At 36.5% G+C, this 24,973-nt stretch overlaps 1 protein-coding gene across 1 annotated transcript in view; it reads right to left on the bottom strand.

Moving 5' to 3' along the window:
* The window catches only part of OLFM3 (olfactomedin 3), a 73,702-nt gene that overhangs the window by 47,986 nt on the left and 743 nt on the right, over positions 1-24,973 (bottom strand). The gene's annotated exons all lie outside the window — the stretch shown is intronic.

Below are 24,973 nucleotides of genomic sequence, written 5' to 3'. Positions count from 1 at the left end.
GTTACTCATAGGAAATGGAAAGAATTGAGAACACTGCACTGTAACTTTTAAAAGAGTTTTGTAAAACATGTGAATATCTAAAAATATGTGGCGTCATTTCCATCAAGTAGTACATTGGTACTTGCAATTTGGTCACATGACCAAATATCACTGACTTCAAAGATATTTACTTACATTTTAGTGGGTCCCTGAAATAAGAGCACTGAGGGAAGGCTTTCCAGGCAAATATGTGTCCTGTCCTGTGCAAAAGAGAAGAGCACTTCCAGAGGGCAGCAACACTCTCACTTGCTGCCCCAGACCTTGCACAGAGCTAGAAGAGGGGGGATGCTGAGGGTGCTTATACACAAGTAACACCTATCAGTTGAAACATAAGTAGCCTAGGAAACTCTTATGGGAAATAGATGGAAATTCATTGCTTTGTACTATGATTTTTTTAAGTACAGTATAAGCTTTCTTCTTTTGTAATTGAGGTAATAACAAAGAAACTAATGAAGTGAAAGCGACTTACACTGAAGTCCTAAAGTGAACATAAGGTATGCCAGCTGCGTGTGTTCAAAGTATCATTTTTGAACTTCAGGCCACACATAGTTTACTACAGTTTTCACAGAGCTGTCTTGATCACTTTTTTCTTTTCTTTTCCATAGCACAGTAGTGTAGGTCTGCTCAATTGCACTGGGGTACTGCATCAGGTACCCCCATGCATAGTTGCAAGTTATGGGTGAGAACTGTGTAATATTTAGATGATAAATTCAATAAGCTGATTTCTGAGAGTCTAGCGCAAAAGGGAAGAGATGCAGGGCCTGTAGTCTGTATTAGTTTGAGGCAGATTTTGTTCATTTCAATTTTAAGAAAAAAATCTCACAACATCCTCTATAAACATAAAGCACTTGAAGGTAATTCATTTCAACCATGTTTCTAGGACTATGCCGGCCTGAAAGTTTATGAGAAAATGTACCTCCACTTTTTTAGGTCAACTAGAAATAACATTGCATTATCTGTTTCTTCTCAACTGATATTCCATGGTTTCAAAAATATATCAATTTCTTTTGTTAACATTATTGAAAATTGGATTCTTTGTGGACGTGATTATGAAGGACTCCTAGATTGTTATAGAGCTGGAGAAGATTTTGATCAAAAGGTTTTTGACAAGAAGTTGAATATTTAACACTATAGAATATATGTTGACAGGCAGTGTTTGATTCCTCAGAACATTTTCAGTCTTTATTGGAAAATCAGAATCCTCAAAGCAAGCCTTTTTCATACTTCTGCTACTTAAACAGTCTTTTGGTCAAACATTGAAAATATTTTCAACATTCACGTGGAAGAATAAACTGATTTTCGAACTATTGCTGCATACCTGATAGTTCAAATATAGCTGATCTTGAGTTGGTAGAGAGGATGGACTGAACAAATTCTTCTGCTTTGATTTAAATTTGCATTGCAGAAAAATGTTACAGGAAAAAATTGAGGGACTTTTTCTCTTTTCACATAAGATGAAAGGGGAGAAAAACCCGAAGCTTCTTTTAATGAGCTTTGTTCTTAGAGGAGAGCAGAATTTATAGGAGTGAGAGAAAGTGAGCTCTTCTGATAAAGCTGACAGGAAACCAAGACATGAAAGTCAGAAACTAAAGACTAGTCTCTGGTCCAGTAAAAACAATCAAATAGAAGAACTGTTGTATCTGAGTATGTTAGCTAGCTGTACCTCTTAGCTTCTCCTTAACTGGTTGTTCCTTTGATACATTTTCTTCCCTTTTTTAAGACTTTCTTGTTGAAGTGTATCTCTTTTGTCTTTGTGTGTGAGCTTACACTCTGAAATGCAGAGATGGCATAATGAAGGTTAATGCAGTTCTGAGATTGATATAACTCATATGAATTAGAAGTAACTTACTAAAATGGAGGAGATTCAACAGAATCAGTTCTAAAAATACTTCATGCAGAGTTCATAACAGACTAAATAACAGTTCCAAACAGCTGCAACATAGTTTTGCCAAACAGAGGTAAAATAAATGCCAAGGAAGTGTCAGAGTGAATGTAGGAGGCATCGGTTTACAAATATTTTTTCTACATTATTCCTCCAGAAAACAGGAATGGAAGAAGACTGTGAAGGGAAAAGAACATCAGAAAACAAACAGCCTTGGACCACTCCATTCTTCTTCCAGTTGACACTGGAGTATATGTTCCAGAAATCTCTTATCACTTGAAGTGAAACACTGAAACAGCATTCTCTCTCTTACTTTGGTATACATTGCAGGCGTTACAAACTCCACATTATATTGTGAAATCAATATAATGTGCCTGCTGAGGAGAATAAGGAAGAATGAGTCCTGCTTCTTTGTTCTTGCCACAGAGAGCTATGCAGAATTTCAGGGCAAGGAGGAATATAAACATGCATACAGCTTTGCCTCTTCTCCTCTCAAGATACCTGCCACTGCAAATGAGCCAGTGTGACAAGAATAGTAAATTCTTGTTTATATTAATAACAGTAATTAATATCTCTAGGAGGAAAGGGGGAAACATTTTTTTCTTTGCTGTTCACGTAATAGCAAAGCAATCTAATTCTCATTAAGAATTGTATCCTTAGGGCATAATTTAGATGTGGAAAACCTATATGGTTTTCAAAGGTTTAATCTTATAAACAGAGGAAGAATGCTCTTACATCATCTGGAAATGAACTGGACCCTACACACTGGAAAAGCCTGAAGGGTTTGGAACACAATTTTTATTAAGGACAAGGGACCAATTTGTGCCACTTGGCAAATAATTATACTGCACTTTCCTCTTTTCAGGTTCAGGCAGTAAAGGGTAAACTAATTTTACAGTCAGGGTTTCCTGATAAGGTGCTCTGTGGAAAATCTAAGTCCCAACAGCCCAGTGGATCAGCCATCTCCCAGCTGCTTTCTGGACTCTGCAAAACTACTACTCCACATGGATAAACTGTAGGTTATCCGATCTCAGTTTCTCTCTTCAACCAAATTTTAATTCAGAGAAAGGCATTAAATATTTAATACCTTAATGAGTCTCACTGAACTCTTATCACTTCCTTACACTTTCAAATTGCTCCTTTATTTCTCTTTGGTAATAATGATGATTTTAATTTAGATAGAGACTTTAATCTAAGGATCTCATAGTATTTTAACATGGCTAATTCACAGCCCAGCAAAAATAAGGAGTTCTAAAAGCCTGTTAGTTTCCATACAATATGAACAGTGTGTATTCTTGTGATGCATATGAAGCTACAATTAAATTTCTAAAACACTGGAGTGACTGCAGTAGAGGCAGAACTTGCAGAATTGTTTGCGTATTATGCTTGAATACCTCTCTGGTGAAATCTAGTCACAAAGGTGTAGGTTTGGATTAGAAAGGATATCTTATATATCCTGTATATATGACTCTCACTAGCATGCCTATATGCTATTTCATGACATATGGAGAACATATGTGCATGTGTGATACAACTTGTCACCTAAATGCACTTTGTTTCTACATTATGCACAACAAATACTAAACATTAGGTGACAACAAATTATCTCATCATTAAAAATGATAGAGGTAGTCATGTATTTATGATGCGAAACTCTTCTTACATACAGATAAATACTTAAATTTTTATTCCATTTGACTGATTAAGGATTGAGGATTTTGCTCCATATTGTCTGTTCACCAAACATATTTTATTACAAGTGTGCATGGTACGAGAAATTGTGTCTCACTGTGTTTGAGAACAAAAAATATTAATCTGTTTTCACACCTTGCTATTGTACTGTCCTCAAAATAGTCTTTAACAATAGAGCTGAGAAAAAACAGTCAGGGATTCTAAACTAACATCATCATGTTTTGTAGGTTCCCACTCCTGATATTAGGAGATAATGAAACAGCATCTGCATGTGACTAATAGAAAAATAATGGGCAAAATCCTCAGCGAGTATAAATCATCTTAGCTCCACAGGCTATACCGTGTATGAAATGCAACTCTGAGACTGCCTTAAGGTGATCATCAGTGGTGTCACTGAGTATTAAGTGGCAGTGGATTATGCAAGTTTAGGTATCTTCTCTAAAAGTACAGAACCCTGTTGTGTCTTTAGATATCTAGGAACAAACCTGAAGTGACCCAGCAGGTGTCATCGGAATAGTGCTTTGTTTATACCAGTTTAAGGGATGTCAGAATTTTGTTCTCTGGACATTGTTGTTGCTCAGTGGTTCACCAGATAGACAGATTGAAAAGGCTCAGGGTGATTTGTCCTTGCCAAAGCATAACAATTCTGTTTATTGTTTAGGGGAAAAATTGTTTTCATACATACTTGGTCAACTCAGAGCAACCTGCAATAATGGACAAGTGTTTGTTGGAGTATGCTGATTTATTCAAATATCAAGGTCTTACCACAATAAAATATTTATGTAGCAGTTTTATTTCTCTAATGATGAATAGGGAGTAAATAGCAGCATGACTGCCTTTGTTAAGAACCTTTCAAGCAGAAGAGAAATGGCAGTCAAGAAATTTCACTCTTTAGCACTAGAATAGGACCAGCTCCTAACTCAGACTAACCTCTCTGAGAAGCTCTGGTGACAGAGATGACTCCAGAAAATTTCATTTGGCATGGCTTGGCATGGCATTCCTTTAGTGAGGATAAGAGAAGGAAGGCAATGGGGGCCAGGAGGCTAAATAATGGTGGCCAGATTCTGTATCATCCCCATAGCTCTGTAGTGCTGTGTGGGTGGCAGTCCCAGGCATGGCCAGTGATCACTGGCTGGGGGATGGCAGGCTTTCTCCAGGACTAAGCAACACCACAAAATTAAGGCAAAGAGTTTAATTAGGGCCAGATCCTCAAAGGATGTAACTCCGGCCCTTGGATATTCCGAACAATGCCCAGGTGCTGGAGCAGCTCCCAGGTAAAAGTAGGGACAAGAGATGAAGTGATTGTGTGTTACTCTCATGCCTGCTGTACAGCCTGAATGGGCAAAGCAAAATGGCTGATCAGAGGGGTGGCAGGTTCTGGCATCCTCGGTGCAATTCTGTTCTGCTCTGTGGAAATATCTGAGCCACAGACTCATCCCAGCAATGCGCTTTCTGCACTGATCTGCACTGGCTAGATCCTCCGCTTAAGGTACATTTTGTCTGGTGAAGAGATTAACTTTTATTCCCATTTTCTCCTTCCTGTAGCTCATATATTGATTTTACAGTTCTCAGCATCAGATTTTTTTTTTCTTGAATCTTTGGAAATGGCAGAACAGAAAAATCTAAGAAACCCAAAGTTTGAGAAACTTCCAAAAAGTTTTTCTTTTTTCTGGCAGTAAAAGACAAAGTGTTCTGAAATAGGAAAATAAGAGCATTCTTTTCCCCAAGGACTTTCTTTGGAGTGCAGTATGTTTCTATTTTTTCTGATACAATGTCTTTACAACTTTGTAGCATGAATAAATAAAAACTGTAAAACAGCTCAGGCCCTGCCTCCCCTGGGTAGACATGACTTTTAGGATCAGATGCCTCTCTGATGTTCTTTGGTCATAAGTCAGTTCTAATTCTTTGCTCTTTATTTAACTACTGCAGTGCAGATATCGTTTGCATTTATATTGATCCTTCAGCAGAAACATTGGCCTAGGTGAGCTAATGCTTTATAACTGTACCTCAGACTAATTTAACTCACAAACCATCCCTATTCTAGCTATAGAATAAGGGAATTTATGGCATCGGAACTGTATTTACAAATCCCCCGTGGACCCCAAAATAAGAGTCATGTTTTTTACTCTGTTTACTCTCTCCCATACTGAAGTTACTGGTTGTTTCTTCTGCCTACTGTATGATTTCCTCTAGAGAAAAAATGACCGGACATAAACAGAAGAGGATGGCATAGCAGCTCCCAGGATGAAAGATTCACTGAATAGCAGAGTTCAAAGCAAAGCCATATGCTGTATCCGTTCATAATTATTTATTTATAGTAGGCCTACAGCATGATATTTTTCTCCCAGATAAACAAGAAGACATGGACATTACCTTTAGAAGCTCTAGTAACATTTTATGTTACTAAAATGCTGTTAGATCTCATGAAGTTGTGCAAAGTGCCTCTTGGAGCTGGCTGGACTGTTTGCAAAAAATAACATCTGATGTGTTTGCATTGTCTAACCACAAAGTAACTGCCATCAAACTGATGTCCTTAAGTGTCTTTGTCTGGCCAAAGCCGTGGTGTCGGCCCAGCTGAAAGCTTGTACTAAAGCTTTATCACAAATCCATTCCTGAAAGCATCCAGTATTCCAGTTTAGATGGTTGATTCTGACTGGTCAGATTAGTTGTATGTGCTTATTTCTGTATCCTGACTGGACAAGTATTTCTAGTGTAAGTAGCTGTCTGTATTTAAGAACATGCGTTTCTGCAAACACTCAAGGTTGTAACTTTGAATTATATGTATATCGATGCTATTGAAAATCTAATAGCAAAGATAGTCTTGAATAATGAATGAAATGAAAGTGTAAGTATGGATTATATATATATATACAATGTGACTAGAATGTGAGAGAATACTAAGAGTTAGAAATGCTATTTCCCATCTTTGTAGCAGCATAGAAAATACCATCTCACCTTAATATATTATTGGTATTCTCATTTATGATGATGATTTGTTCTTTCTGTTCATGTGCATCCATCTGTCTGTCTATGTTTGTAGATATCTACCCATCTTTCAAAGATTTATGTTTACAGTAGGAAATAACAGCAAATAAAACAGAAAATGTTTTAAAATCCAAGTAGCTATTTTTCCCACTTGTCCTTGAAATGCATTTATGTAATTGTACACAATATTTAAAGATATGAATAAATAATTTTAAAATACAGTTAATGATTGTGCATGTAACAATATAAAGCTACTAGGAAAGAGCTTTTTTCTTTGTTGCACACTGCTTGGGACTGATGGCTACTTAAGGAGAGTGATAGAACTTGGGAACAGCTGTAATTCACCTTGCGTAGGATTTTGTTTCAAATATACAGTAGCCTATTCCTTGTTTTGTTTGCTTTCTTACACACTTCTCACACATATTTTGAAGGAAAACTAATCTTCTCTTAGTCTTTTACTTGCTCCTTGCCATGGAATGCTACTTGTTATTTTTCTGTAAGGCTCCAGTGACTGATCCCTTTCCTTCCCTGTTTGAATCTTTTCAAGGAGTCAGACAGCCCTTGCCATTTTCTCTACTGTTTGTCATGATTGTATGGAATGACTTTTTAGCAAGACCAACAAGAGCATAGATTTACCCTCCCCAGTAATCAGTAAACCAGACATTGCTTTGTAAGTGTTACTTAACCGATACTTATGATTTTTGATTTTGACCCAGTTATTCGAGCAGAAAGAGGCATATTTGGTTCCACATCAACTTGAGGTAGCGCGTGGGTGTTTTTGTTATAAGCTATAGTGGGGACTGAATCTGAGTACGAAGAACTGTGAAGAAAAAAAGTGCAGTAGTGTAATGTATTGGGTTACTCATATTCTTCTGAGAAGTACTGAGAGCTCCATTGCTAACATAAACAGGCTTCCCTATATACTCAATAGTAGGGTTAAGCAGATAATTTGACCTAAACAATTTAATAAAATTAGCTTCCTCTTTTACTAGAATCAATCTACAGATAGAGTACTATTTTCAGAAACATTTCTATAAACAGTTCCTGGTCTGTAGCTATTTTATGAATAAGTCACCATCTGAATGCTAAAATTTGGGCAACTCTGATTGGACTGATAAGTCATATAATATATTGGTACTTCTTAAATGAATAGGCAAAACTTTTTATCCTCTACAAATGCAAGTACAAATTATAAACTCATTTTCAAAAATGTTTTACAGTATTCATTTAACATTCACTTCTGTCATCAATTTTTCCTTCTTAGAAAAGGGGTGCAAACACTTTTAAAGCTACCTTTGTTTAGAAGTTGGAATGAGTATTTGTGGAGTATTCTGTTTTTGTTCTTATCTATCAGGGAGAGTGCATTAGGAAACAAAGACATTGAATCACTTAATCTTTTTCATCATGACTTTTTTCAGGCATCTTGCACTGATGTGCTTGTCCTGTAAGAGAGAATCGTTGATGGGCATTGGCCTGCTGACTTTATTGTAGTCACAGACATGCTAACCGATTCGAGCTCATGATTGATGTTGCACATGAGAAATGAACCTAGCTTTGCTGCTGTGCCTATTACTTTTTCTTCAGAGATTTTCTGCTTTTGTCCTTGGTGGAAGGCAGATGAAGGTAGAGCCAAAGGGCTCTACCCTCTACCCCTCAGGCAAACAGTGCTTTTTAACAAAATATATTTTTTAATGAAATAAATCTCAATTTCAATCTACGTGGATACTATTAGTCATATTTTTAATATGCTCTTTTATTAATAGGTCAGTACCTTTATGAAAGACAAATAGTCCCCAAGATATTATCATGTTTTTTCAGATACTTCAGTTTTCGTTTTTTCCAGTGTGTTCCCAGTAGAACTATTTATTTTACTTTCACACTGCATATCATTAGGGTTTCCTGTTATCTTCCATTCCTAAGCCTGTTCTTTCTACTTTTCAACGTACTTAAGTATGCAGCCCATTCTACTGACTCCTCATACTTGCCAACCTTATTCCCATCACAAGCTATCACTGCATCACAGTCTGTCCACTTGCAGTAGATTTTCTATTTTACCCTATAAGGAGGATGTATCTCATGCATTTAGCATTTTAAATATAGGCATTTTTCTATACAGAATACTTCGGAATAAACAGTTTTCATGTGCCACAGTACAACTGAAGTAGCAAAGAAAGTATTTGGGTGCAATTATCTGCTCAAATCTGACTTTCTAAGCTTGGGTTCCTGGGAGTACTTGCAGACTGTTAGCTCTGGGAGAAGGCTTTGGCTACAACTCCACATCAGCCTAGTTAGGGGCATCTCATCAGCTTCTCCCTGTACCTTGGTTTCATTGGGAGACAAACCTGAGCATGAGAGCTGGAAGGAAGTCCCAGTTCCCACTGGCCAGGTCCCTAACTGGACAATGAAAGAGTCAAGCTGCCAGACATACCCTAACATACATCTGCTGTCCAGTCTAGAAGCAGCCTTTGTCATCTTGAGATATTTTCACTTGTAGGAAACAGATTTTTAAAGGGAAAGGTACTGGAAACAATACCTATCATACTAATTCCCACTTCCGAATCAGTGGTGCAGCTCAAAAACTTCTTAAGAATACCAGAAAATGTGCAGGGTCAATGGAAATTTTTTTCAGGAAGCTTCAATGGAACCCTAGGCATGCATATAATTCCATTTTACAGTGATACAGGCTTCTACCCTGATAGCTGGTTTTATACTATTTCCGTACATGTAACAATTATTAACTTAGTAACAACCCAACAAATTAAGAAAATTGCAGCGAAAGAAGTGATGTGCTTGCCTCTCAACAAAAAAGAGTAGTAGCCAGCTATCCAATAGAAACTGTATTCTTTCAACCACCATTATTTTTCAGCCATCCCATTCTTCAAAGCTTTTTTATATATATTTTAAGGTATGTATGTGTTTCGATTGATTCTGGGAATGTTCACACTGCAACTAGGTAAATGACTACATGGTTTACTGGAAGGGTTTTCCTCTGGCATGCCTCGAGGTGAACAGAGTGGGTGGTCTAGAATATACCTTTGGACTGGATTTAGAAGCTGCATTTAAAAATCAGTAGTGACATAGCCTGTATCCATAGTTAGGCATTTAAGGCATTCATTCTGAAGTTCTCATTAGTTCCAGTGTTACCTTTGGTCTTTCAGACAGTTACTCTTTAAGCAAGTTAATCTTCAAGCAGAGTCTTACAGTGAATAGACATGATGGCGCACACTTGCATCATGGAATCGGCCTTCTCATTTTGTCAGGCAAGAAATCCCCCAGCATCAAGGACTGTGGGTCTGTGCACACTATGTCCTGATGAAAACAGAAGTACAAAGCCTTTTGGATTGGAAATTGGGAGGGTATGCTCTGTTCAGTGTTAAAAGGTCTCTGACAGGATGTTGCTGATTTTAAAATGGCATGGTATTCAAAGATGAGGTGGGCAGAAAATGCCCAGATTCTGAAGTAAATGTGCCTGATCTCCAAATGTGAACTGTGTATGACTAGATAATTTTATATTGAAAATAATGAAGTAGATTATTTAAGACGTTTCTTAAGTTCATGCTTATATTGATGGTGGTAGGTATGCTAATAATCAGTTTCTTCTGCTAGAGTCAATGCTTTGTAAGAGCAGACTCATTAAAAGACAGCCTCCCTAAAGCAACCGATATAGAAAGAAACAGGTACCTTTGGGCTACCAAACAGAAAAGTGTTTCTTTTCCCTTTTTTTTTCCTTTTGTGATGCCTGTCATGGAACATTTTAGTTAAACTGATACTGATCAGAGTAACAACTCCAGGATTTGGATATGTGCCCTTGCAAGGATAGCCCAAAGTCTTTCCAGTCCGATGAACAGGTTACTAGATCTGTCCGTATTGGATTTTTAAGTAAAATCAGACGTGTATGGCGCATAAACCAGAATCAGGTGAATTCTTAAAGTCTTGGGATGTTAGTAACAGGCTTTTAATATTTTTAAGATAGAAGAAACATTCCACTGACAGAAATAATTATCAGTGTTGTCAGCGGAAATGCTTTTATTAGCTTAACAGTGAGTTTGGCTTGATATGCAGTTACTTGTAGCTCAGAGAATATGTTTTTAGTTATTAATAAAAATAATAATAGTAATAAAAAATTCAGCATGTGAAGTGATATAGAGGGGACTGAAGGAATTTGTCCAAACTTAGCAAAACACTTACAGTCTCTCAAAAATGAAAAATATTGAAAAGAGCCCTGGAAAAAGAAGCTGTTGTCTAAAGGGAAGTGAATATGAGAAAAGGAAATGCCTAGCAGTTAATGGGTTCTTTAAGGAACATGGCTAGTGAGAAAGCATTCCAAGTTGCAAACCATGAGTACGCTGATACAGAATAGCAGCATTTTGGAGGTGGAAAAAAAAGGAGAAGCATAAGGGCTTTGGCATAAAATTAACGAATAATAGCATGTTTTCTTCAGAGGAAGCAAAAATATTAGAAAAGAAAGATACTACATATACTAATTTACTTTTTTATAACTGTAGGTATTTGGGAAACTAATGATGGCACAACACAGCAAGTCTTCAGAACTGTACTTGAAGTTTATGATAATGGATAAGAAAACAGTGATATTTTAATAAGAAAAATTTTGCTTAAGTGGAAGGGGTCCGGAGAGAGAGAATTTAATTAATTAATTAGAAAGTGACAGGATAATACAGTTGGTTCCTAAGTGTTAGAGGCCATTAAAACATAAAATCAGAAGGTACAAGTATCATATGTCAAAGAATACTAATGAGAAGGGAAAAACAAATGTTAGACAAAATCTACATGTATGTAGTTCAAGAAAATCCCAAAGGAAAAAAAAATTACAAGGTTGTTTCTATTTAACAGAAGAATTAGGCAGTTAGTTTTTATCAGGAAATTTTTCAATAACCACCAGCACTGCTACCACCCATTTAGAAAGTAGTCTGTGGAACCATATGAGAAAACTGACTTGTCATGTCCCTTGTAGGGAGATGGACTCAGTGACCTAATCAATCTTAACCATATTTAATTTCTGTGGTAACCAACCTCTAACAGGAATCACAGAATGACTGAGGTTGGAAGGCACTCTAGAAATCGTCTAGTCCAACCCCTGTGCTCAAAGAAGGGTCAGCTAGAGCAGGTTGCTCAGGGCTGTGTCCAAGCAAGTTTTGAGTATCTCCAAAGTTGGACACTCCACAACCTCTCTGGGAAAACTGTTCCAGTGTTCAACCACCTTCACAGTGAAAAAGGAAATAAACTGCTTAATGGAGCATCGTATTTCATTTTAAACAGATGTAGTGGCTTAGAGGAATGTAAGATATCACACTCTTGGACAGTAAAAGGATTAAGGTTTATACTTGAGGTACTAGCTAGAGGGTAAATAGCCAAGAGATAGACTCTGACCCTTAGTGTCCCTAATACTGATTCATCATTTCTGGCATGTATCAGAATTATCTTCTGTCAAATGAGCCAGAAGGTTTTGGAAGGAATCTGTTAGTTCTTAACAGTTCTTTTCTCTTTTAACAATATGTTATGGGAATGATAGCCAAAGCGGAAGAAGTTTTCAAAGTTGAACAAATCACTCAAGAATGTTTAGAAATGAACATTCAGGGGCTGTTTTAATTGCATACTTTGAAATAAAGCTCATTTCTAAATGAGAGACAGCTATAAGCAATATCAACTCATTCTACTCCTGACAGACATCTGTGAACCTAATCAGAATACCAGTGGCATCTAGGTAAATTTTTCTTCCTTATAATTAGTAGTTGGGAGCTTTAGCCATCGCTGTAGCTTTCTCACTTGACAAATTAAAACCTGGCAAATCTGAATACTACAGCTACTGCCAGTATTGCATCAAAATCTCTTTTCTTTCATTTTTTCCCAAAGGCAAAATTCAAGGCTCAGTACAATGTCCATATCAGACACATCAGGGAAGCCACGTCATTCTCTCTTCAGAGAGAGTCACTGAAATCTCCACAGGAAGAAGACTGTCTCTTGAGTTCTCATTCAACCCAGGGGAAATACAAGTTCAGCCAACACATACATTCCCTCTCCTTGTGCATCACAGAGAACAGGGATAATTTCATTGTCCAGACCAACAAGTTGACAAACAGATCTGCCTGTGCATCCCTCAGCATGCAGGTTATATGGAAAGGGCTGGTAAAGCAGATGGGTAGTGCTTGTGTCCTTCCTCACGTGCTGGTCTCTGGAGCTGGTAGCTCAGAGCAGGAGGAGGAGGAAGGGAGGAATGCTAGTACAGACTGCAGTACCAATATAGGCTTTTTGGGAGGAGGGACTGCATCCACTGCAGAACTCCCTAGTCCAGTCACTGGTGGCACTCACAGAAGCAAAATTAAAAAATGTCCAGGAGATGCTAGGAATTACCTCAGTATCTAACTAACAAAATAATTAAAATTTCCAATCACTCTGAGTTGACTAGTCGCATTTACTAGAGTCCATGCTTGTAGCACTTAGTTGGGTGATGATAATTTTTAGAAATACGAATTCAATCTTCAATGGCTTTAGGATAAGAACTGTGATGTGGAAAAATCAGCATCTGTTCTTTGAATAAAAAAGGTAACGAAACAAATAATATGATTATGTTATCCCAATCTCAATTGACCACTATTATTTATGACAACATTACACTGGAAATACATGTAGAAAATGAATTAGACTTAAATCATCACAGTGTAAACATACCATTATTTGTTTTTGATATAGTGTTTTATAAACGTCAGTATTTACTGAAAGATATTTTAGGAACTAATGGAAACAAGCTTCCAAGCAAAATTATATGAGCTCACAATACTCTTTGCATACACGTGTCTGTTTTTACTCTAGGAATGGACTTTAGCCATACCCAACAGAGCCTGATTGAAAAGTAGTAACAGAAACAAAGAAACCACTGGGTATCTCAGATTACCTGAACCCTGAGCAGAAGATGTCATTTTGCTAAGGCTTTTGACATGGTTTTCTACAGCATCTGTGCTGTAGTCAAACTGGGGCGTTATGAACTGGATGAGTTGATTACAATTCTGCTCCTGGACAATGGAGAAGAAAGACACCAAATTGGGGGAAGTGGTTGACTGGCTGAAGGCTAAGGCTGCTGTTCAGACAGGCCCCAAGATGCTAGAAGAATGGGTTGACAGAGGCTTCAGAGGTTCAGTGAATGCAAATACAAAGTCCTGCATCTGGGGTGGAATAACTCCATGCAACAGTACCAGCTGGGAGCAGACTGGCTAGTAGGCAACCCATACAAAAGGACCCGCGGTGCCTAGTGGATAGCAACTTGCACCTGAGTCAGCAGTGTGTCACTGTAGTGTGAAAGCTAATGTCATACGGGGACTGCATTAGCAAGGATGCAGCCAGCAGATGAAGGGAAGTTATTAGTCTCCTCTACATGGGACTTATGAGGCTGCATCTTGAATAATGTGTCCAGTTTGGGGCTCCAAATACAAGAAAAGGATTGCCATAATGGTGCGATTCTAGCGAGGGGACCCACAGATAGTTAGGGGACTAAAGCCCATGACATACAAGGAGAGGATGAGAGAGCAGGGTGTATTCAGTCTTCAGCAGAGGCAGCTAAAGGGGGATCCGATTCCTGCCTAGAGCTATCTAGTGGGTAGTTATAATGTAAATGAAGCCAGACTTTCCTCAGAAGTGTACAGTGAAAAAATGGAGGCAACATCTAGGAGTTGCAGTGAGGGAAATTCTGATCAGATACTAAAAAAAAAAAAAAAAAAAAAAAAAAAAAAAGAATCACAATGAGAAAATATGAAAACCCTGGAACAGATTCTTTCTTGGGAGAGGTTGTGGAATCTCCATCCTTGGAGATACCCAGAACTTGACTAGGAATGGCTCTGAGCAATCTGATCTAAGTTTAAAGTTAGCCCTGCTTTGGGCAGAGTATGAACCAGAAGATCTCCAAAGGTCCCTGACTGTGCTAATAATAAATTTTCATGAATTGTTTTGGATAAAACATCTTCAGACTATTCAGGTAATTCACTAACAGGTTTTTGTCATTTATTTAAAGATGAATTTTCCATGGATGAGTAACTATTGGGTATTATTCTAATTCAGTATTGAACAACTAACTGAAAGGTTCATATCATTCCCTTTTTCATACATTTTGGGTGATGTATGCATTAATATGATGGTCAGTGAGTGTGGACTCCTAAAATATTACTACTTAAAAAAAATTATTTAATGGTTTAATGAATATTTTCCCATTTTCATTCTCATTTAGGAGCAAAAGATCACATAATGGCTCCAGAATTCAAACACAAAACGATGTAAATTCAAGGTTCCTATTTTGGTCTCTTTTGTACTACGGTCAGGATGAATTAACATTTCAGTAAGCCTACTGTGACTGAAGTTGTTTAAAAACACACAAGTAGTTAGTCTCTTAGCAGTGCCGATGAAGAAGTAACTTTGGGATGCCAGAGGCAATGGTGGCTTTTGAAATGGAAGCTGGGGGGGGGGAGGGTCAAGGAGAAAACAGTAGGAGTGATCGGCTATTAATGGATATATTAACTGACTTAGTTTGTTAATGTTTGTATTTTATTTTAAAATAAAGGTATTTAGAGTAGAAGATGCCATTATTTACATTATAAATAAGTAAGGGATGTGATTAATAGGAATAGCAGAGAACCAGCTGTGTTCTGTCCTTTTTCTATTAGGTGCTGTCAGTATTTTGAGAACTAAGGAGCCTATGTTGCAAAAAAGGAAACAGTAAAAAAGCAGCAAACGTTACCCCTATTTTACTTAGGGAAATAGAGATTAATAACATAGAGGAAACTTTGAAAAAGTCAGAGGTTTATCCTAATTCACTTGGGATCTTAACTCCAAAACTACCTTTCAGTCCTCCTTTCTTTTATTTCTCTGAATAAGCTGACAAAAAAATCAAGGCAAAGAGAATTTGGTAAAAATCCTGTGCTTCCTGTCAGGAAAACAAGTAGTATTACACTCCCAGCTTTAGATTTCACTGTGATTTTTTTGTGAGCTGCACTTCTATTTCATTTATTTTCTACATATGTGTATCTTGAAGTAATTACCAGTAACCACCAAAAGGGTAACAGGACTTTTTCAAGGTTCTGATTGTTGCTGATTTCACTGTTCTTTTGTGATGAAGAAGCAGTGCATCAGATTGGGAAGCCAGAGCCATAGAACAGATCTGGGAATGCGTTGAGACTAACAGTGGGGGAGATCTGTACAGCCCCTTACCCCTTTGTGGTAAAGCCATTCCTGAAAACATGGTAAGTGAATGCTGTTCCATATAAATCAGTAACCAGAATAAAAATGATGTTCGGACTGAATAAAGTGAATATAATGTTGTAACCAACATCTTCAACAAGGCTTTTTCTGAATCTGAAGAATAGCTACTGATTTAAAAAGTAAATCAACAAGTATATTAGGAAGGATAATTCAAAAGAAAATAATCTGTTGAATTATTTGGTCCCATAGGAGATGTAATTTTACCATCAAGCAAACAACCACAATTTTGAACATCCTTTGAGCAACGAAACCCGTATTTTAAAATAATTTCTTGGCAAAGTTGAGGTGGCAGAAGTAAATTTCAGACTCAAATCTATTTTGTAGAAATCTTTTCTCTGAATAAGGTATATCTAAAAAAGTTCTCAATTCATTGTCAGTTTGAGTACAATTTGTGCAATTCCAGAACTTAACCATTCTGATTTTGTTAACCAGTTTTCTGTCATTCATTTCTCATAATTTATATAATATTATTATTGATAGAATAATTTGTATATTACCTAATATCTTTGGGTTTTCATATTTAATACAGTTGTAGCCTTGTGGGATATGATGTCTGAGCTTATCTGACTTCTTTGTAATAAGGCACCAAACTGAGTATGTAGTTGATTTCTCCAAATACAAATTACTGACAAAATAGGAGAAGTTCCCAGCTTTATGCTTTGGAAGGTTCTCATTTGTTACTCTACCTGACATGCATCTCGGTATATACTTCATGCAAGTGCCTGTTATGACAGCAAATAAGATTGATCTGATATCTCATTATAAACTTAAGTCTGTCATACACTTGTTCTGAGAAATGAGAGTGCATATATCTACACCTGTGTCTAAATTTTTCATACCATCATCCATATGGTAGTTCATATCATACTCAAAGCTAAGATCCTTGTCTTCAAGGTGTTCAGCAGAACTGAAAGGACCTTCAGTATAAAAATTAGAGGGCAGCAGGGTCATATTCAGTATAAGTACTATATGCACACCCTTACAATGACAGGATTGAAGAATTAGACAGATCTTGCTAATATACAAGAAACGAGAGAAGCAAAGAAAGAAAAAGGACAGCTAAAGCAAATAATACAGCATTAAGTGGCTATGTAAGGTATGGTGTATAAGTGATGTCCTGCCTGTAAGATTTTTTTTTTTAACTTCTCTGCCAAACTCTCATGACATAGTAATTGGAAATTTTATAAATTTGTGTCTGTCTGTGCAATCAGAATGAGTATCATGTATTGACCTATAAGTCCCCTCCCATGTATCTTCAGAATTGCTTAGGAAGTTGAGAGTAGTCAAATAGAAGACCATATGCCAAAATAAACAGGGTCATTTTCTATGGATTTAGTGCATTAAAACGGCCAGTTAAAGGTCTGATGCGTCATGCAAAGGAGAGAGCTGGAACATACAGCCAAGGACAGGGGATGATGCTGGATATGGGGCAACTAGCAGTTAATTTGAGGGAAACTGCTGGGGAACTAAATTATTTAAGAATCTGGGTTCATTAAGGTTATTCTCTGCCCATCTGGCTCTCCATTAAAAAATGAAAAAGCAGACCTTGTTTTAAACTGCTGAAAAAGAAAAGTAATCAGGAGGTTTTAGTGGTACAAGAATGGAATTCTTAAACTTTTATCATATGTCTTAAAAGATTTAAAAGCACAATCCTTTCACAATGTGTGCTGGACAGTGATTCCCTGTTAAAAACCTCAATGCTGAGTTAGCAATGGATAATTGAAAAGTAATGGGCTGCCAAAGAGCTACAAGCTACAACTAATGCATTTTCTTTACTTCTGTGAAAGGAAAACAGTGAAATGCCTATTCAGTTCAGTGGGAATAGGTCTGGTTCATTTGGATCCAGGAAAATCAACAATGAAAGAAAATTACTGACACCTCACACTCTAAAAACAGATCAGGGTAAGCGTTTATAAAATTCCACATCCAGAGGCCTGGTATTTCATATGCAACCTACTTTTGGCTATAACTGAAGTTCCAATTTATGATTGTTTAGTGACTTGTAAAATACAGTTATTTCTTTTTTTTTTTTTGCCCTAATAATTGTCTGTCATCAAATTGAAGAGGGCATGGGATGGTATGACAAAAAGTATATACTATGTGTGATACCATAACGAAACTTTAAGTAAACAAATTACTCTGTATACTCTTGTACTCCTTACTGATACAGTTATCTCCTTAATGTTGTTAACTGCTTGTATCACCAGGATTTTGTGTTCTGTTTTTCTTTCCCTAAGCACACACATTTTATGGTATATTTGGCTCATTAATGTATTGGTCATATCTTCCAAAAAGGCATTTTATTAGGAAAATATTTGTAGAAGTTGGCCAGTAAAGATGAAGACTAGAGATCATGTAGTGTTAGTCAACAAAGAGCTAGCTAGACAAATGGTATTGGCTTTCCTTGTCTGATCTTCTAAGATGCATTAAAAAAAAGTGATACATATGTATCAGTGGTGTGATTTATAAAAAAAATCTTTTAGCATTATTGCCAATGAGATAATCTTTTGAATGGGAATAAGATAAACCATATAACCACAAATAAAGCTATATGCCTGTTGTATTGGCATATTAAACAAATCATCGATATTCTTCAAACGCTTGGAAACTCCTTGTGTTAGGATAATAGTCTAGTCTGTCACAAAATGAGCACAAAAATACTTAGAAGAACTGTATAGGAAAAGCAGAACATATCCAGAAAAGGCCTCACTTTACAGCATTCTGATGCTTCTCGCAGACAAAAACATGCATTCTCCAATGCCAACCAACTCTAGACTTTAAACACCTTTAATGGCGTGAACAAAAGAATGACAATAAAAATGGTAATATTTTTGAAAAAAGTTTCAAGTGTTCTGATAATTTATGCTGATGAATGCAGTACAGTTGCCTTTAAGAAAAGATGGAGCCATTAGTATGGAAAAACCTGATGCTGCTTGGAGCAAAGTATCAGATTCTTGGAAATAATGTTCTGATACAACAGGTAATGTCCAGTCTCACATTTTTCTCTCATTTTTTGACACAGTGTTATACACAACATTAAAAAACAATCTCAGAATTGTCTTTGGGCCTCGCTATCACCCAAACCTTATAATATGAACCTTATATTCATGAACAGAGACAAACACTTTCTTAACTGTACTAGTCATGCTGTTTTCCTTCACCTTGAAATGACTTTATCTCATAGAGGGAAAGTTATCAAGTGGCCATCAATGATGGACAGGAGTCCTTCAAATAAACAGATTATAATGTGCCATAGCCAGAACTGTCAAACATGCAACTTTTCGTCCATTTCTGAATTAGAGTTCTGTTCAGCTGTCATTACAATGCAGCCACCTTGCATTTTTAATTCACTTATATTCTTATCTCTTAGGTAATATACACTGTCCTTTGGAGTTAATATTCAATACATTGCAGTGCAAGTATGATAACAGAAGAATCAACCTACTGTGGTCAAGATAATTTACTATTTAAGTACGAGGAGCTGTGTCCTCTATAAAATACCTTTCTCTCTAGTGTTAGGAAAGTTACCCAGGTGACTGAATCAAGGAATGGCTAAGACTTTTTTTTCATCTTTTCTTTTTTAAGCAAACTCACCCAAAACTATGATTAATGCCAAGGCTATGTACATGAAGATTGATGCTGTGTAGTTTGAGAGTTCTTAAGAGATTTCCCTGTGAAGGCACAAAGATAATTTTGTTTTAGAAAAAAAGCTGAAAGGGATCTGGAGCTGTTGTTTTTTGTGAAAGACCTTCTTTTTAAAAATGAGGCCAGATCAGGTGAACAGTAAACTATTCTGTTCTGCAAGTGCACCAAGTTGCATATTTATTAGCTGACCATGTGTGATGTAGTCCCCACTATATCCTTACATTAAACAAGTACAATTTGAACTCTTTAGTCTTCTTTCAGAATTCTTGAAATACATAAAAATGTTTAACTCCTGAATGTTTTTCTAACTGTAAAGTACTCAAAATATCATTTTAAGGGTAGCATGCACTGCTGCTATATTTCTGCTTTTTACTGGCTTGGAGGACTAAGAATTTGGCTGGCTATATTGTGAGGTGGAATGTTTAATGTGCACAGAAGCATGTGCTTGTGTCACACGTCTTGGTATAAGAACATCTGAAAAACAAATGTAATCTGGAACTCACAGATATGTTCTTTCTTTATGTGTTTATGTCATATAGACTTAAAAGCAAGAAATTGTGAAATTTTCAGTTCAATTCTATAGGTAAGGAAAGTTTTCCACTTGCTCCAAAATGCTGGCATGAAGAGGGCTCCGTACTCAAACCTGGCACTCAAAGTCCTTGCTTCTCTCAGCTTTATCATGCCTTAGGGAGAAAAGCAATAGGACAGATTGTTGTTCTTATGAAAGATGGTCTTGGAGAGGGCTCATCCCAGACTGCTGCTGCAAAAACTTAAGCAAGGATCTTGAATTTTATCTGATTTTCACTTAAGGTCCATCAAGAAGCCTAAATAATTCCCTGAAGCATTTATATCACAGTATGCTATTGAAAATGGGGATTTTGGTGCCCAAAATAAGCTGGAGACTCTCTGAGAACTCCCAGTTCATTTCTTAATAGGCCCCTATGCCTTTCAAGGAAGGAGAATGCCTTTATAGTATTTATAACTGTGCTAAGTGTACAGCCATGTAGTAACAGCATCTTTGGAGCTATAGCTGGATGTTTTTTTAATAGCTGTTATACTGCATTTCCTGTTCCTGACAGTCATCTTCTCTTCTTCAGCTCTTTCTTTGCTTATTTTGTGAGTCATTCCTCCTTTATTGGCTTATGACCTGACCAAACATAGAAGGAAGGTGGTAGCCTGGTTACCTGAAAGAAAGCTGCATCTAATGGGAAAATAATTACTTAGTATATGTATATTCATGTCTGTGTATACATATATAAACTTTTGAAACCATTTTTATATATATATACTGCATATAATCAATAAATGAATGCATTCGAAGAAGTAGTGGCTATATTGGTAGTGAACAACAGAGGAAACCATTTTTAGCTAGAGAAAAAAGTTTTCTTCATATAGCATCAATTTAAAAATAACTTGAAGAACACTGTGATGTTTAATAGCACCACAAGAGTTGGCAGTCACACAGGTGTCATTCACATGCATGTCATCTCATAGTCTCTTCTAATATCTTCATATATGTTACTTAAAGTGAAACAGAGAATGCCTTCTTGTGATTTTACATAACGTTATTGAGTGTGGATGAGAAGGAAATACATTAAGCAGTCACTTCTTCCAGGACACAAAGGCAATAAGGTATTGTATTAACCACTGCAGAGAGAGATGGCAGGGTTAATAACAGTCTTTGGACCTTACCCACTGATTGAAGTTACTAGAGTAACAGTAATGCAGTTGGAATCCCAGCTGGGAGAGGGCCCAGGAGATAGACAGAACATGGCTGTTCTTCACTGGCATTTGAATCACTTTGCTCAGAAATGGGAGACCAGACAGCAGGCAGGAGTTGACCACATTCAGCAATTAATGATTTAGAGCATTCTTAAATCCTGCAGGCTAAATAATTAATACAAGATTTTCATATTGACCAACTACTGATACTGTAGGAAACAGGGTAAATTAATTTCCAAGTGGCTAAAGAGATTTCACTTATAATTTTGCAGTGTCTCATAGTACTATGAGTCATTATTTCCAATCAAAATGTGCATAATATTCTTGTTATAAAATCTCATAATAAGGACAAATTAACAGTAGCATGAATACAATCTTTTCTTAACAACAAGTTCTGGAAGTCTCTGGGGAAAAGAAAGAGGTTTTAGTGCCTGGTTGTGTAGTCTGATTGTGTGTGAAGATAACTTTGTAGATTTTTGAAATGTAGGAACACAGTCATTAATAAGGTCAAAATGGAAAGATTAAGTACGCATTCAAAAGTGGTTTCCAATTTGCTTTCATTTTTTTGATGTTAATATTCCCAAACATCCTATTATCTCAGGCAGTGAATATACATAACAATTGTTTTCTGTAACTGTCCTTATTGGCAGTATACATATCTCCTGTTTGGGACTATACTTGTCAGTTTTTCTTCTGAAATACTTTTTATCAAATTTCAATGAATAAAAACCCATCACATACAGGACACAGAGCCATTATGAATGTTAAAGGCATAAAGGTCACATAACTGTACTGAAAACCGTACGTATCTTTCAGATCTATTCAAATTTTCAAAATTAACCTTAAAAAGCACCACGTAAAAAGAAGGCAGTCTTTGGAACCTGCTGTGCTTGTTTTCTATGTGGGTCAGCATTACATCACCCCAATATGCTTACTCGGTTATACTACAGTGATTATTTGGTTATAGTGATCAAATGATGGCTTGCGGAAGTGATCCATATAAAAAAAATCCACTTTACATACTGTGAAGGTCACTACAGAAAACTCATGGCTTGTAGAAAAGCAGCACAGAGATGCCATCTAGCAGTAATTCTTACAAATATCCTAATATTTAATAGTTTCTTCTTTCAAGATACTGCATTTGAGTGTAGGAAAAAGGAAAGACTTTATATTTCAAGTCCTTTCCCTGCAGTTGGTTTCCTGGTGAATAGATAATCACTCTACTGAAAAGAAAACTTTACTGAAATACATTATCATGAAGAATTATGTTTTCTTGTATTTCTTCTATATAAATGCAGAGCAGAATTGGAATCTAATTAACAGGTATGACTTTTTAATAAGTTTTTTTAATTGATATTCTGCACTTAGCATTAAGAGTATTTAAAATCAATCAGTAATGAGCTGTCTTCATTTGTTAAAGAAGAATTTCCAGAGGTAGTCAAGATTCTACATCATGTTTAGCAGAAAAAAAATGAAATACAACAGCATGGACAATAAAATACTGTAGTAGAAATAAAATCTTAATGTGTCAGAAATATAAGAAAAAACTATATATATTTTGGTTATATATCTTACCATAAGATGGCGATACTTAAACACTTTACAATCAGTAGATAAGCTAGTAAGTTTAACATAGAAGCCCTGTCATAATAAGAGTACCTGTGCACAGTAGTCCTAGGGTCAGTGATGGCCTGGCACGAAATCAAACATTTTTATTTGTAGGCATTGTTTTAAAGTAATTGATCAGTAAAATAAATTATTATTCAGATATTAATTATCTAGGACATGAATAGGATGCCTATACTCTGAAATGTCTAGTGTGATTTATTTTGATAAGCTCCTAAGTTTGTCAGTGTCAAGGAGAGGTAAAAAGCTGTGGGTCTAGTCATGAACATATTGCACAATTCTTTCTGGAAAAGAAAAAAAATTAACATCCCCTTGTCTCCTGCAACGAATCTCACATGATACATATCCTTCACAACCTTCAAGGCAGGAAATTGTTATTACATTTCCATTTAGCATAAAGTAAGATAAATAACTGAACACTATTTCCAATCACAGCTTGTAGTTATTTGCTAAAGGCAACTGTATACATTTTCCATACATCATTTTCTACAGAAATATAAAATCTGTTTTTCATACCCTACAAAACTAAATGATTACCTGCCATATGGCATCTTTTTGTATGCTTAACCTGGTGTAGTATCTTAACCAAGGATCTGAGTAACCATTCCATCTTGTGTTTTTATTTCTGAAAACTCAACTTAGCTCTGTTAAATAGCAGACTTTGATTAAGAGCTCTTACTTTTACATAAACTTAAGGATTTTTGAGCTTTCCAGCCCAAGATCCCTTCACAAAGTTAAAATAGCCTGCAACGAACATTTTAATATCCCGTAAAATGTCACATATAGTGATAAATAAAAGGCCATTTTTATGCCCTCAGAACATTATGCCATATCAAAAAAGCCTAGAAGCAAAGTTTGAAAAGTTAATTTATGCCATTTCACTCCTGCTTTTCAGTGCTGGATGGTAAGAGACACATAAAACAGAGTTTCTTCCCACTGGTGTTTTGGGGCATATCTCTGACACCTGAACCAAAAGGAAATGCTGCCAGCTGAAGCTCATTTGTTTCATTAGTGGTTTTACTCTTCTGTGAATAGACAAAGTGATACAAATTTTGCTCTTCCTGCTTTCAGGCAGTTTCTTTGACTTTAATAGATCTGACTAAGGTAACTGAAGATAGAAAAAAAAAATCAAGAAAAATGAGCATGTGGAAACCCATAATTATAAAGTGACCATGTGCTGCTATACACACAGATGTAGAACTCCTGTGCATTGCCTCATGAGTCTCTTTGCAGAACACAGCAATAGCTGATACTTTTAAATAGCTCCTATACAATAACATAACGCTATAATTCATTATTCAACTAATGTTATTAGTCCCATATCACCTCCTGCTTTTTTAAGTTGTCATTGTATGTTACAGATTAAAGAGCAGTCAAAATACTACAGCTGTAAATCTGATTTCCACTGAATTGCTTTCTAAGTTCTATCTTGGTATTTTTGAAGAGGAACATCCTTTCCATATTGTTGGAAATGCAGTATTTTTTTTATATATGATTAATTTATGTGGTTAATTCCTCTATTTAAAAAGAAAAAAATGTCAGAAGAGCTGAACATTGCTTCCTATAGTTGTCTGGTACTTAAATGGTATCATTAAAATGACATTCACCAACACACAATATAAATTGTGGCAACATGCTATGGACTACTGGTGGTAATGGACTGATATGCTATAAAAATATTTTCTCTCTCATTACCGTTTTATAATGCTGACAGTCACAAGATTGCATGACACACAAAAAGATGAACGAGACAAGTTCTAAGTTTATGCTGCACAACAGACATCTGCAGGCCTAGTGGGTTTTAGTCATCATTGCTATTAACTGGTGTAGGGCATGCCTGATTTTCAATGATTTAATCTAAAATCACTCTCACAAGGCAGGCTGCATGACTGGAGAAATACTGTTTACTTTTATGTTGCTGTTATTTCAGAATCAGATTTGATCTTGTGGCAATCTGAATGCATTTGGAAGTAATGAAGCTGCCGTAGCCTGGAGCAGGGCTATTGCAGGAGAAGCAGTGCCTTCCCACGGCACCTCGGTTCCCCGCTAAACAGCTGTGTTTGACTCGGAGGCTGCCGCTCCCCGCTGGGCTGCTGCAGTCGCTGAGCACTGTAAATACCT

This window comes from Dromaius novaehollandiae, chromosome 8 (genome assembly GCF_036370855.1).
Source record: "Dromaius novaehollandiae isolate bDroNov1 chromosome 8, bDroNov1.hap1, whole genome shotgun sequence".
Classification (NCBI taxonomy): domain Eukaryota; kingdom Metazoa; phylum Chordata; class Aves; order Casuariiformes; family Dromaiidae; genus Dromaius; species Dromaius novaehollandiae.
The sequence above is the reverse complement of the archived record's forward strand: the minus strand, read 5'-3'. Positions and strand labels throughout refer to the sequence as shown.